Source organism: Delphinapterus leucas, chromosome 7 (genome assembly GCF_059928025.1).
Source record: "Delphinapterus leucas isolate spDelLeu-1000000601 "Yukka" chromosome 7, BTC_Dleu_Yukka2, whole genome shotgun sequence".
In the NCBI taxonomy this organism is placed as follows: domain Eukaryota; kingdom Metazoa; phylum Chordata; class Mammalia; order Artiodactyla; family Monodontidae; genus Delphinapterus; species Delphinapterus leucas.
In genome coordinates, this window is record NC_143135.1 from 111,515,323 (window position 1) to 111,529,728 (window position 14,406).

Below are 14,406 nucleotides of genomic sequence, written 5' to 3' on the forward strand. Positions count from 1 at the left end.
TCTGCAGTTTCGTGAATTTTAGTGCCACTGAGCTCCATTTTTCAACTTGTGTTTATGGGAACTGGCCACAAAGCAGCGGGATTTCCTCAAGCCCTATTCTGTTTCCATGGGCAACCCTAGCCTTTGGTCAATTCGTCTTCCTGATTGGAAATTAGAGTGACATGTGCCTGTCCGAACACCCAGGACTTGTCTCTCATTGTTCCTCCTCCTTCTGCTTCATCCTCTGGACAAATTCCAAACTGTATGCAACAGGATGTTGACAGTGCTGACATCTCCAAGTGGGGAGACTGTTAGTAAAGACGCTGGAAGGGTGAACCCGAGCACCAGGAAATGAGGAGATGAGATGCCTTTTCCAAACTCTTCCCGATCAGACGGTATACCATCCTCTGGGTGTGACAGGCATGCTTTAGCTGTAGGAAGGGTCCCATTCATGTGAGGAGAACACAAGGGCTTTTTCAAAATCAGTGTCTCTCCGCAACCCAAACTGGGGAATTTTTTAAGCTACGGCTACACATATGTTCATTAAGGACCTTGGGAAGTAGGCAGAATCCAAACTTTAGATGATTGAAGTCTTCCTGGTCAGAAGCACTCACCACCGGCTTCCCTTAGGTTCCATTTTAACTGTCATTGATAGATGATGTCAATAAAAATATCTATTCTTTTTCAGATTATTTCCCCTTATAGGTTATTGCAAAATATTGAGTGTAGTTCCCTGTGCTATACAGCAGTTCCTTGTTGATGATCGATTTTATACATAGCAGTGTGTATGTGTTAATCCCAAACTGTTAATTTATCCCTCCTCTCACCTTTCCCCTTTGGTAATAATAAATTATAAGACTTTATACTTCTCAGAAATGGGGGAGCTGAAAGAGAGGTATCATTTTCAATGGAAAAGCATTTAAAACAAGATTGAAGCTTTAACCAAGATTATTAGATGTACATCCTTGGAAAGAAATCACTTCATTTCTCTAATATTGACCTGACAAATAAGACAAACCTTTTCACTGAACTTGCTTATAATAAAGTGATGGAAATATCAAATGGAAGTGTTAGAAACATCTTATTTACCCGAGCCTTATACACTGTTCTATGTTAATTACAGTTTGGCTCACACATCTGTTCATTGAAGTTACAATGTTCTCAGTTTCTGTTATTGATCCTCCAGAGTGGACCCCAACAAGTGTCCCCCTGCCCAGTGTCATTGGAGCCAACAGATCGAGTCTGAGTTTGGTTCAGAAGCAAAGGAAACTTTTTATTTTGATCAGAGAATGGAGAGGTGAGAGCATGTGCTACCCCGTGGGCTGTGGGCTGGGCTGCTGTGTAGAGATCCTGTCAGAGTCAGTCAGAGGGAGGGGGCGGAGCACTTGAGGGCCCGGTTGGCTGCAGCTCAGGCTCTATATCACGGAGTGTGCACTGTGCCCCAGGAGCTGAGGTGTCGACCCAGCCATTCTGCACTAGAAAATCTGGTCTGAAGTGCCGGGTGTGGAACCTCTGTATGCGGGACCCTAGGAGCACGTGAAATTAGACAAAGCACAAAGGATAAAAAAGGTTAGACTTTATTTTATTGCCCAGATTCTATTTTTATCTCCCAGGGATTTTTAAGGGGCTTTGCCTGGGACAAGCCCCTCTTCTGCCTTTTGTCCCCTTCCTCATTCTTGGAGTGCTGAGGGTGCAGACCCTTCTTCTGTAACTGCTGAGTGCTGAGTTAGGAGCCCTCATACCCGTGGGCGAGGGTCAGAACTTCTCCCCAGCAGCCTCCAGGTGACGTTGATTGTCCCCAGGCCTCCTGCCTCCCTGCTAGTCTGCCTGAGCACCAGTATTGGAAGTGTTATAGATTCTAATGACCTTTAAGGGTCCAGGAAGGAGATGTGCAGTGATGCTGTGAGGTCCAGTTTCACCCCGCCCCACATTTGTTCGGCCACCTTAGGCTGACCGTTTCTGCCAGCCTAGATGCTCTGACCAGTAGTCTGCGCTTTCTTCAATTAGGCACCTGAATTAACGTAAAAAGAGCACCAGGTGTCAGGACCCTGTCCGCTCAACTCCCAGACAGTCCAGGGTCATGGGTGATGAAGGACCATGATGGCCACTGAGTCAACAGCCTTTTGAAGTAAACAGGAGTCCAGCCGGTCTTATTGGCCAACATTATCACAGTGTCTGTAGGCTTTTCTATGGTGACAGCGTGATATACGGTTCCCCCGCCAGGATTATTAGGTCCGCTCTGGGGGCAGTAAGTCCTGCAAGCAGTAGTCTACTCTTTTGGGACACACTCTTGTTGTTTTATGAGAGAAACTCCAGGTCAAGTGATGGTCACTTGAGTCGTCATGGTGCCCCGTTGCCCCCGGTTATCTCTCTGGAGTTTGGAGTTGGAGGGCCTCCTCACTCGAGGTCAGTGTGCCCACAGAGCAAACCCTGCAACTTCAGGGCATCGTTGGGTGTTAGGAACACCACGTGGGGTCCTTTTCCCTTAGGAGGGAGGTGGCCTTTTGGGCTGCTGATTTCCAGGATTTTAGATACCGCCAGTATCTTGGCCAGAAGTGGCAGTGGGCCAAGCCCCTTGGTGACCGTAGTTTATCCTACCTGGATGGCATTCTTGCATTGTTCCATTTCAAGTGGTCCCAGGTTTTGCACTAATACTCCAATGGCGATTCACCGTTCACCAGGAATGTAAAGGTCAAAGGGTTTAGCTAAATTAGGGAGTTCCAGGGCAAGGGTCTGAATTGACTGCTCTTTCCATTCTTGAAAGGCCACTTCTGGATTCTATTCAAAAGGATCATCATCTTTTCCTTTCAGTGTTTCATATAGAGGCCCAGCTAGTAGACTGTAGTTAGGGATCCAGAAGCAGCAAACCGTGGCCTCCCCAGGAACCCCTAAGCTGTCTTCTAGTTTTAGATATGGGTAAGGCTGTAAATTGTTTCTTCCCTTTCCTGGGATGGGCTTCTCCGACCTTCTGTGAGAATGAAGCCCAGGCAGGTCACCGTAGTCTGTGATATTTGAGCTTTTTCTTGGACAACTTGTATCCTTTATTGGCTTGGTAGTTCAGAGGTCTCCTTAGTAGGGCTGGTGATCAGAATGTCGTCTGCATATTGAAGGAGTGTTTCTTTTTCCAGTGGTAGGACTTTTAGGTCTTTAGCTGAGCTTTCCCCAAAGATGGTGTGGGAATTTTTGAACCCTTGGGGCAAGACGGCCCGGAAGTATTGTTTTAGTTGTATGTTGAGTCCTGCCACTCACAAGCCAAAATTTCTTGTGACTCTGACACTAATGGAATACAAAAGAAGGCATCATTGAAGACTAATACAGAATACCATGTCCTGGTGGTTGGTAGAATGACCAGCAGGGTGTAGGATTTAGGAACTACTGGAGGTATATCCTCCGTGGCTTCAATGACTGTCCTGACATCTTTTACCAGGATTCCAGCAGCCCATGGGGCTCTCGATATCAGGCCAATCCCAGGATATGGAGATCACCTGCGCAGGTACCCTACCCCCCCCACACCAGACCACGGGGCTCTCGTGGTCAGGCCCCTCTCAGGATACAGAGCTACCCTTGCAGTTACCGTGGCAGGGCTGGGCACACAGGAACCGTGCACATCGCCCTCATTGCAGAGCACTCCCAGCTCACCTGTCACTCAGATCTGACACAGAGCACCTCAGAGCAGGACTTGAACTAACAAACAGCAGCTCTGACAGGTCTGTGACCCTGGGCATCACTCTGTGTGGCCTCCCTCCACCTGGTCTTCCAGAGACTTCCACTGCACCCGGGGCACCAGCCCTCTGTCTCCACCCACCACACACCCCTCCTCTCCCTGACTCCTGGGTTCCTCTCATTAGGAGAGGGTTTTCTTGAAGTTGTCTCCCACTCATGGGCCAGATAATATAATTAGAAAACAAGCCAGAGCTGCAGTCCCTTGTCTATCCTGACTCTCAGGAGCCCACACCTGTTCCTTGGACCTGGCCGATTCAGCAAGTTCCATTTTCTGCAACTGTGAGCCCCTGAGGGGTGATTATTGGCTGGCCTGGGAAGCCTGACCGTGCCGGCCAGTCCTCCCCAGGTGTGCCTGGGTTGAGATCAATATAAACACCGCTCCAGGCAGCAAGAGCCCCTGCAGCTGTGCCTGACGCCATTTTCTCTGCCCAGTCAGCAGTCTCGGGGCTGGGCTGGTGGGAGGGAGTGAGAGGCCACGGCTTTGTGGGTGGCCCAGTGTGAGTGGGGCTCTGCTGGACTTTCTGCAGCAGTTGCCAAGATGCCACCTGCTAAAGAAGAGGATGTGTCACCCATACGTGCTGCTGGAATTTCTCCCTGGGCAGAGGTGAGGAAGGAAGAAATCAGTGGGGGCCGGGACAGCAGGGGTATCTCAGGCAGGGAAATGGAAAGCTTCCAGAAGAGTACCCAGGGCCAGGACCATCCTGGCTGGCCTGCAGGCACCAAGTCGGCTGGCATGCTGTCGCTCATGTGGCTCCATGGCCCTTCCTCTAGGCTTTCAAGTCCTTGTACATATTCAGGTGTTTTACCTGTGAAAGGTGGGAACATTTCTGCAGCAGCTGGCCTGGGGCTCGGCCCACGTTTACTCACAGATGCCTCGGCACGGGCCCCCAGCTTTGCAATGAGGATGCTTGTTGCGTGTGGCCTGCTGGCTGAATGGGAGATGATTCCCCACCACTGACCAACTTCAGAATTGTTTACAACTGGAGCAAGTGCCCTGATACGGTTTTCCTCTGTGTAACTTGTGGGTTCTGTATTTTTTTTTTCTTTTTTTCATTTTTGGTTCAAGGTAGATTTTATTCCTCTTTTTTGTATTTACAGATATAAGCATGGAAATAATTTATTCATATAAATACATGTATGTGAAGGGAAGAATATTTTTTCTGTTTTACTTTTTTTAATTTTGAATTTTATTTTAATTTTTTATACAGCAGGTTCTTGTTGGTTATCTATTTTATACATATAAATGTATACATGCCCATCCCAATCTCTCAACTCCTCCCACCACCACCCCCTAACAGCTTTCCCCCCTTGGTGTCCATACGTTTGTTGTCTACATCTGTTGCTCTATTTCTGCCTTGCAAAACGGTTCATCTGTACAATTTTTCTAGGTTCCACATATATGCATTAATATACAAGATTTGTTTTTCTATTTCTGACTTACTTCACTCTGTATGACAGTCTCTAGATCCATCAACGTCTCTACAAATGACCCAATTTCATTCCTTTTTATGGCTTAGTGATATTCCATTTTATATATGTACCACATCTTTATGCATTCGTCTGTCTGTGGGCATTTAGGTTGCTTCCATTACCTGGATATTGTAAATAGTGATGCAATGAACATTGCGGTGAATGTCTCTTTTTGATTTATGGTTTTGTCTGGGTATATGCCCAGTAGTGGCATTGCTGTATCATATGGTAATTCTATTCTTAGTTTTATAAGAAACTCCATAATGTTCTCCACAGTGACTGTATCAATTTACATTCCCAACAATAGTGGAAGAGGGTTCCTTATCTCCACACCCTTTCCAGCATTTGTTGTTTGTAGATTTTCTGATGATGCCCATTCTAACAGGTGTGAGGTGATACACCTTGGATGAGTCTATTTCATTGAGCAAAGAGTAGGTCTTGTCTATTACATATTTGACTTATGGAACGGTATGTGTGCTCATTTCAATCTCTGGTTTTATACAGCACCCCAACTCAACTTTCCCCTTAAGCAAGCATAAGTTTTTATCTAAATGTGAGACTCTGTTCGGTTTTGTAATTCAGGTTATGTGTAGCCAAGTTTACACTCCCTCTATTTGTGATATCTTATGATAATTATGTTTCTCTGTGTGACATATTTCTCTTAGAATCATCATACTTAAATCCACTCAATTTGCTGCTACAGGCCTGATGACATTGATTTCATTGCTGAGTGATATTCCGTTGTACGTAAGTAGGACAACTCCTTTATCCATTTTTTTCTTTCTGGGATATTTAATTTGTACTGGACTCGAGGTTCTTGTAAACACAGCAGCCCTAAATTTTGTGTTGGCTGTGTCTTCTTGATTTTAATTTTCCAAAGCTATAGGGCCAAAAGTCGAAGTGCCCTAGGGTCTGTAGCTTTGTTTGTCAGATGTTCCAGGATACACCATAAACATCTCCAGAGTGTCTGTTGGCAATTTACATCCCCCCCATCAGCATAACAAGGCTCCCTTTTCTCCATGGCCTGTCCTGTGTTTCTGGTTTTTACACTTTTTTCAGATGGCCCTTTTGACGAATGGGCAATGAGACTTCATTGTAGTGCGGATTTCCATTGCTCGAGTGCTTGGTTGGCCAAAAAGGGCATATGCGTTTTTTCCTGAATATATTCAGGAAAAAATGTATACACACTTTTGTCCAAGTGCATCACTGTCAAAGATCTGCCGCATTTCACATGCTTTAAATGCAATTCCAATCTACCTCCTGAAATATGATTCCTGCAATTCTGCCTCGTTTTCAAGTCCTCTTTGCAGACATACTTCAATATATTTTTGCCAATAGCTGTCATTTATAACTCTGCAGGTTTGTGAATTACAGTGCCCGTGATTTCCTTTCTTAACTCGTTTCCTTGAAAGCTGGCCACAGAACCGCAGGTTTGCTTCAGGCCATAATCAGGGTCCGGCACGGCACTCTGAGCCTTTGGTTAATTCCTCTTCCTGGTGGGAAATTAGAGTTAAATGTGCCCCTCCAGACACCTGCCTCACTCCCAGCCCCTTGGTGATGTGTGTCCTCTGGTTTGAGGCCACATGTGCTGGGTTCCTCACCTTTGGCTGATGTGGCCCCACTGGTGTGAGGACACTCCTGCTTGGTTCCCATCCCCTTGGTGATGTGGGCCCTCCGGTGAGAGTCTGATCCTGGTTGTGTTACTCACACTTCTGTGAGGTAGGCCCTCTTCTCTGAGGTCACTCCTGCCTGGCTGGCGCACCCCGCCTTGGTGATGTCGGCCATCTGGTGGGAGTTGGTGCCTGCTGGGAGTCTCCTCCCCTTGGTAATGAGGGCCCTCTGGCATCAGGCCCTAACTCCTGGGCTCCCAAAATTTTCTGATGTGCGCCCTGTGGTGCGAGTACATTCCTGCCAAGTTCACAACCCCATGGGAATGTGGGCCTTCTGCTCTGAGGTCCCAACGGTGGGTTGCTCAGTTTCATGATGAGGGCCCTCTGGTGTGAGTTCACTCCGGCCTGGATCCCATAGCCATGCTGCTCCTGGCCACCTGCTGGGACGTTACAACTGCGGGATTCCTCACCTTTTTTCTTCTATGGGCCCTCTTTTTTGAGACTCCTTCTGCCTGCCTCACTCCCAGCCCCTTGGTGATGTGTGTCCTCTGGTTTGAGGCCACGTGTGCTGGGTCCCTCACCTTTTGATGATGTGGCCCCAATGGTGTGAGGACACTCCTGCCTGGTTCCTATCCCCTTGATGATGTGGGCCCTCTGGTGAGAGTCTGATCCTTTTTGGGTTCCTCACCCCTCTGTGAGGTGGGTCCTCTGCTGTGAGGTCACTCCTGCCTGGTTGGCATACCCCGCCTGGGCAACATCGGCCCTCTTGTGGCAGTTGTAGCCTGCTGGGAGCCTCCTCCCCTCGGTGATGAGGGCCCTCTTGCGTCAGGCCCTAACTGCTGGGTACCCACATTTTCTGATACGTGCTAAGTGGTGCGAGGGCACTCCTGCGAGGTTCCCATCCCCATGGGGATGTGGGCCTTCTGCTCTGAGGTCCCAATGTCTGGGTTGCTCACAGTTTCATGATGTGGGCCCTCTGCTGTGAGTTCACTGCAGCCTGGATCGCATAGACTCGGTGCTCTGGGCCGCCTGCTGGGAGGTTCCCACTGCAAGTTTCCTCAGCTTTTTTATCCTATGGTCCCTGTGTTGTGAGGCTCCTCCTGCCTGCCTCACTCCGAGCCCCTTGGAGATGTGGGTCCTCTGGTTTAGGCCACATGTGCTGGGTTCCTCACCTTTCTATGATGTGGCCACACTGGTGTGAAGACAGTCCTGCCTGTTTCTGATCCCATTGGTGATGTGGGACCTCTGGTGAGAGTCTTATCCTGGCTGGGTTCCTCACCCTTCTGTGAGGTAGGCCCTCTGCTGTGAGGTCACTCCTGCCTGGCTGTCACACGTCACCTTGGCGACATGGGCCCTCAATTGGGAGTTGGTGCCTGCTTGCAGTCTCCTCCCCTTGGTAATGAGGGCCCTCTGGCGTCAGGCCCTAACTTCTGGGCTTCCAAATTTCTCTGATGTGTGCCCTGTGGTGCGAGTACACTTATGCCATGTTCCCAACCACATGGGAATGTGGGCCTTCTGCTCTGAGGTCCCAACGGCTGGGTTGCTCACAGTTTCATGATGAGGGCCCTCTGTTTTGAGTTCAGTCAGGTCTGGATCCCATAGCCTCGCTGCTCCTGGCCGCCTGCTAGGAGGTTCCAACTGCGGGATTCCTCACCATTTTTATTCTATGGTCCCTATGTTTTGAGGCTCCTCCTGCCTGCCTCACTCCCAGCCCCTTGGTGATATGTGTCCTCTGGTTTGAAGCCACGTGTGCTGGGTCACTCACATTTCGGTGATGAGGCCCCACTGGTGTGAGGACACTCAAGCCTGGTTCCCATTCCCTTGGTGATGTGGGCCCTGTGGTGAGAGTCTGATCCTCTTTGGGTTCCTCACACTTTTGTGTGGTGGGCCCTCTGCTCTGAGGTCACTCCTGCCTGGCTGGCACATCCCGCATTGGCAATGGCGGCCCTCTGGTAGCAGTTGGAGCCTGCTGTGAGCCTCCTCTCCTCGGTGATGAGAGCCCTCTGGCGTCAGGCCCTAACTGCTGGGCTCCCCACATTTTCTGATGTGTGCCCACTGGTGTGATGACACTCCTGCTTGGTTCCCTTCCCCATGGGGATGTGGGCCTTGTGCTCTGAGGTCACAACGGCTGGTTTGCTCACAGTTTCATGATGAGGGACCTCTGTTGTGAGTTCATTACTGCCTGGATCCCATAGCCCTGGTGCTCTGGGACGCCGGCTGGGATATTCCAACTGCTGGATTCCTCACCTTTTTTATACAATGGGCCATGTGTTGTGAGGTTAATCCTGCCTGCCTCGCTCTGAGACCCATGGTGATGTGGGTCCTCTGGTTTGAGGCCACATTTCCTGGGTACCTCAACCTTTGATGATGTGGCCCCATGGGTGTGATGACACTCCTGTCTGGTTCACAGCCCCTTGCTGATGTGGGCACTCTGGTGAGAGTCTGATCCTGGCTGGGTTCCTTACCCTTCTGTGAGGTGGGCCCTCTGATGTGAGGTCACTCCTGCCTGGCTGGCTCACATCGCCTTGGCGATGTGGGCCCTCTGTTGGCCACGAAAGCATGCTGGGAGCCCCCTACCCTCTTTAATGAGGGCCCTGAAAAAACTCATATGCACTTTTTGACCAAGTACATCATTGTCGAGAATCTGCCTCTTCTCCTATGCTTTCAGAGCACTTCCCGTCTACCTCCTGAAATCATATTACTGGAATTCTGCCCCACTTTCAAGTCCTCTTCGCAGCCTTACTTCAATATATTTTTGTTTGATACCTGCCATTTATAACTCTGCAGGTTTGTTAATTACAGGGTCCCTGAGCTCCTTTCTTCAACTCGCTTTCTTGTGAGCTGGCCGCAAAACCGCAGGATTGCTTCAGGCCCTAATCTGGTTTCCGCACAGCATGCTGAGCGTTTGGAAAATTCCTTTTTCTGGTGGGAAATGAGCGTTAAATTTGCCGGTGCAGACAACTACAGCTAGTCTCTCATTGGTTCTCCCTATTCCTGTTCATCTTGCGCAGATATTGCAAACTGTGCCCAACAGGAGGTTAAAGGCACTGACTCTCCAAGTGGGGAGAGAGTTAGTAAAGCGTCTGGAATGGTGAACCTGAGTACCAAGGGACGAAACCTGAGAGGCATTTAAAATCGCTTCCCAGTCACATGGTGGACCATACTCTGGGATTCAGCTGCATGATTTAGGTGAAGGAAGAATCCCGTAAACCTGGAAATTTGGGACCCATGGAATGGGTACCATGCAGTATGACTTCAAAGGGTCTGCGTTTGCTCATCGAACCTCACCAATGCTATCAGCACGAAGTGTCCAACCTTATGTCTCACTCAGCTCTGGGTGTAGATGTGGTAAATCCAGGGTGCATTACAAGCCCTGAATGAATTATTTAAGAATTGCTCTCTATTTCAGTGTCATTGTGTTTTGTTTTTGTAATTATTTTGATAATGGGATTTATCGGATTTTCTCTGCTGCATTCATGCAGTTGTACACACGCTTGATTCTCTTATGCAGACATATAAATCCATGGGTTTGAAGATTCTTACTAGTCAGGTGTATTCCTAGGCGTTGAATATGGGGTGTTTAGTCCATTTCGTTGAGCAAGGTGTAGGTTTTGACTATGACATATTTGGCTTATGGAAAGGTATCTGTGCTAATTTCTATCTCTGGTTTGATGCACCACCCCAACTCACCTTTCCCCTTAAGCAAGCATAAGTTGGTTTTCTAAATTTGAGACCCTGTTTTGTTTTGTAATTCAGTTCATGTGTAGCCACGTTTACATTCCGTGTATTAGTGATATCTTATGATGTTTGATTTTCTGTGTGACTTATTTCACATAGAATCATCGTACCTGAATCCACTCATTATGCCGTGACGTGCCTGATGACCTAGATTTCATTGCTGAGTGATATTACATTGTACGTACGTACCACAACTTCTTTATCCATTTTTAACGTTCTGGGATATTTAACTTGTACCGTAGACGAGGTTCTTGTAAACAGAGCCGTCCGAAATTTTGGGGTGGCTGTGTGTTTTTCATTTTAATTTCCCTAAGCTATAGGACCATAAGTGGAAGTGCCGTAGGCTCTGTTGCTTTGTTTTTAAGGTGTTCCGGGAAACACCATACACTTTTCCAGAGTGGCTGTTGGCAATTTACATCCCGACCATCAGCATAACAAGGCTCTCTGTTCTCCATGGCCTGTGGTGCCTTTCTGGATTTTACACTTTTTTCAGATGGCCCTTTTGACCGGTGGGCAGTGAGACTTCATTGTAGTACAGATTTCTTTAACATGCTTGCTTGGTTGGCCAAAAAGGGCGTATGCGTTTTTTCCTGAATATATTCAGGAAAAAACGCATACGCCCTTTTTGGCCAAGAGCATCATTGTCGACGTTCTGCCTCTTTTCCTATGCTTTAAATGCAATTCCCGTCTACCCCCTGAAATCGTTTTCCTGCAATATTGCCCCGATTACAACTCGTCTTCGCAGCCCTCCTTCAGTATTTTTTTGGACGATAGCTGTCATGTATAACTCTGCAGGTTTGTGAGTTACAGTGTCCCTGAGCTCCATTTTTCAACTCGCTATCTTGTGAGCTGCCCGCAAACTCACAGGATTGCTTCAGGCCCTAATCTTGTTCCGGCAGGGCATGCTGAGCCTTTGGTTTATTCCTCTTCCTGGTGGGAAATGAGCGTTAAATTTGCCCGTGCAGACACCTACAGCTAGGCTTTCATTTGTTCTCCCTATTCCTGTTCATCTTGCGCAGAAATTGCAAACTGTGCCCAACAGGAGGTTAAAGGCACTGACTCTCCAAGTGGGGAGAGTGTTCGTAAAGGGTCTGGAATGGTGAATCCGAGTAAAAGGGGACGAAACCTGAGATGCATTTGAAAACATTTCCGGGTCACACGGTGCACCATACTGTGGGTTTCCCATGCATGTTTTAGCTGAAGGAAGAATCCCTTAAACCTGGAGAGTTGGGACACATGGAATGGGTACCATGCAGTATGACTTCAAAGGGTCTGCATTTGCTCATCGAACCTCACCAATGCTATCAGCCCGAAGTGCCCAACCTTATGTCTCTCTCAGCTCTGGGTATAGATGTGGTAAATCCAGGTTGCAACACAAGCCCTGAATGAATTATTTAAGAATTGCTCTCTATTTCACTGTCCTTGTGTTTTGTTTTTGTAATTCATTTTGATAATGGGATTTATCGGATTTTCTCTGCTGCATTCATGCCGCTGTACACACGCTTCATTCTCTTATGGAGACATATAAATCTATGGGTTTGAAGATTCTTACTAGTCAGGTGTATTCCTAGGCATTGAATATGGGGTGTTTAGTCCATTTCGTTGAGCAAGGGGTAGGTCTTGACTATTACATATTTGCCTTATGGAAAGGTATCTGTGCTAATTTCTATCTGTGGTTTTATTCAGCACCCCAACTCACCTTTCCCCTTAAGCAAGCATAAGTTTGTTTTCTAAATTTGAGACCCTGTTTTGTTTTGTAATTCAGTTCATGTGTAGCCAAGTTTACATTCCGTGTATTAGTGATATCTTAGGATATTTCTTTTTCTGTGTGACCTATTGCATGTAGAGTCATCGTACCTGAATCCACTCATTATGCCGCGACGGGCCTGATGACATAGATTTCATTGCTGAGTGATATTCCATTGTACGTACGTACCTCAACTTCTTTATCCATTTTTCGCTCTCTGGGATATTTAACTTCTACCGTAGGCGAGGTTCTTGTAAACAGAGCCGTTCCAAAGTTTGGGGTGGCTGTGTGGTTTTGATTTTAATTTCCCTAAGCTATAGGACCATAAGTGGAAGTGCCATAGGCTGTGTTGCTTTGTTTCTTACGTGTTTCAGGAAACACCATACACTTCTCCAGAGTGGCTGATGGCAATTCACATCCCGCCCATCAGTATAACAATTCTCCCTCTTTTCCGTGGCCTGTCCTGCGTTTATGGATTTTACACTTTTTTCAGATGACCCTTTTGACCGGGGGGCAGTGAGCCTTCATTGTAGTGCAGATTTCCTTTACACGCTTTCTTGGTTGGACAAAAAGTGCGTATACGTTTTTTCCTGATTATATTCAGGAAAAAACGCATACGCCCTTTTTGGCCAAGTGCATCATTGTCGCCGTTCTCCGTCTTTCCCTAGGCTTTAAGTGCAATTCCAGTATACCCCCTGAAATCGTTTTCCTGAATTTTTGCCCGAATTCTAAGTCCTCTTCGCAGACATACTTCAATATATTTTGGACGATAGCTGTCGTTTATAACTCTGCAGGTTTGTGAATTACAGTGACCCTGAGCTCCTTTCTACAACTCGCTTTCTTGTGAGCTGCCTGCAAACCCGCAGGATTGCTTCAGGCACTAATCTGTTTCCGGCACTGCATGCTGAGCCTTTGGTTAATTCCTCTTTCTGGTGGGATATGAGCGTTCCATTTGCCCGTGCAGACACCTACAGGTAGTCTCTCATTGGTTCTCCCTATTCCTGTTCATCTTGCGCAGAAATTGCAAACTGTGCCAAACAGGAGGTTAAAGGCACTGACTCTCCAAGTGGGGAGAGTGTGAGTAAAAGTTCTGGAATAGTGAACCCGAGTAAAAGGGGACGAAAACTGAGATGCATTTGAAAACGTTTGCCGGTCACACGGTTCACCATACTGTAGGTTTCCCATGCACGTTTTAGCTGAAGGAAGAATCCCTTAAACCTGGAGAGTTGGGACCCATGGAATGGGTACCATGCAGTATGACTTCAAAGGGTCTGCATTTGCTCATCGAACCTCACCAATGCTATCAGCCCGAAGTGCCCAACCTTATGTCTCACTCAGCTCTGGGTGTAGATGTGGTAAATCCAGGTTGCATCACAAGCCCTGAATGAATTATTTAAGAATTGCTCTCTATTTCACTGTCCTTGTGTTTTGTTTTTGTAATTCATTTTGATAATGGGATTTATCGGATTTTCTCTGCTGCATTCATGCCACTGTACACACGCTTCATTGTCTTACGGAGACATATAAATCCATGGGTTTGGAGGATATTACTAGTCAGGTGTATTCCTAGGCGTTGAATGTGGGGTGTTTAGTCCATTTCGTTGAGCAAGGGGTAGGTCTTGCCTATTACATATTTGCCTTATGGAAAGGTATGTGTGCTAATTTCTATCTCTGGTTTTATGCAGCACCCCAACTCACCTTTCCCCTTAAGCAAGCATAAGTTGGTTTTCTAAATTTGAGACCCTGTTCTGTTTTGTAATTCAGTTCATGTGTAGCCAAGTTTACATTCCGTGTATTAGTGATATCTTATGATGTTTCATTTTCTGTGTGACTTATTTCACTTAGAATCATCGTACCTGAATCCACTCATTATGCCGCGACGGGCCTGATGACATAGATTTCATTGCTGAGTGATATTCCATTGTACGTACGTACCACAACTTCTTTATCCATTTTTCACATTCTGGGATATTTAACTTGTACTGTAGACGAGGTTCTTGTAAACAGATCCGTCCGACACTTTGGGGTGGCTGTGTGTTTTTGATTTTAATTTCCCTAAGCTATAGGACCATAAGTGGAAGTGCCGTAGGCTCCGTAGCTTTGTTTTTTCGGTGTTCCGGGAAACACCATACACTTCTC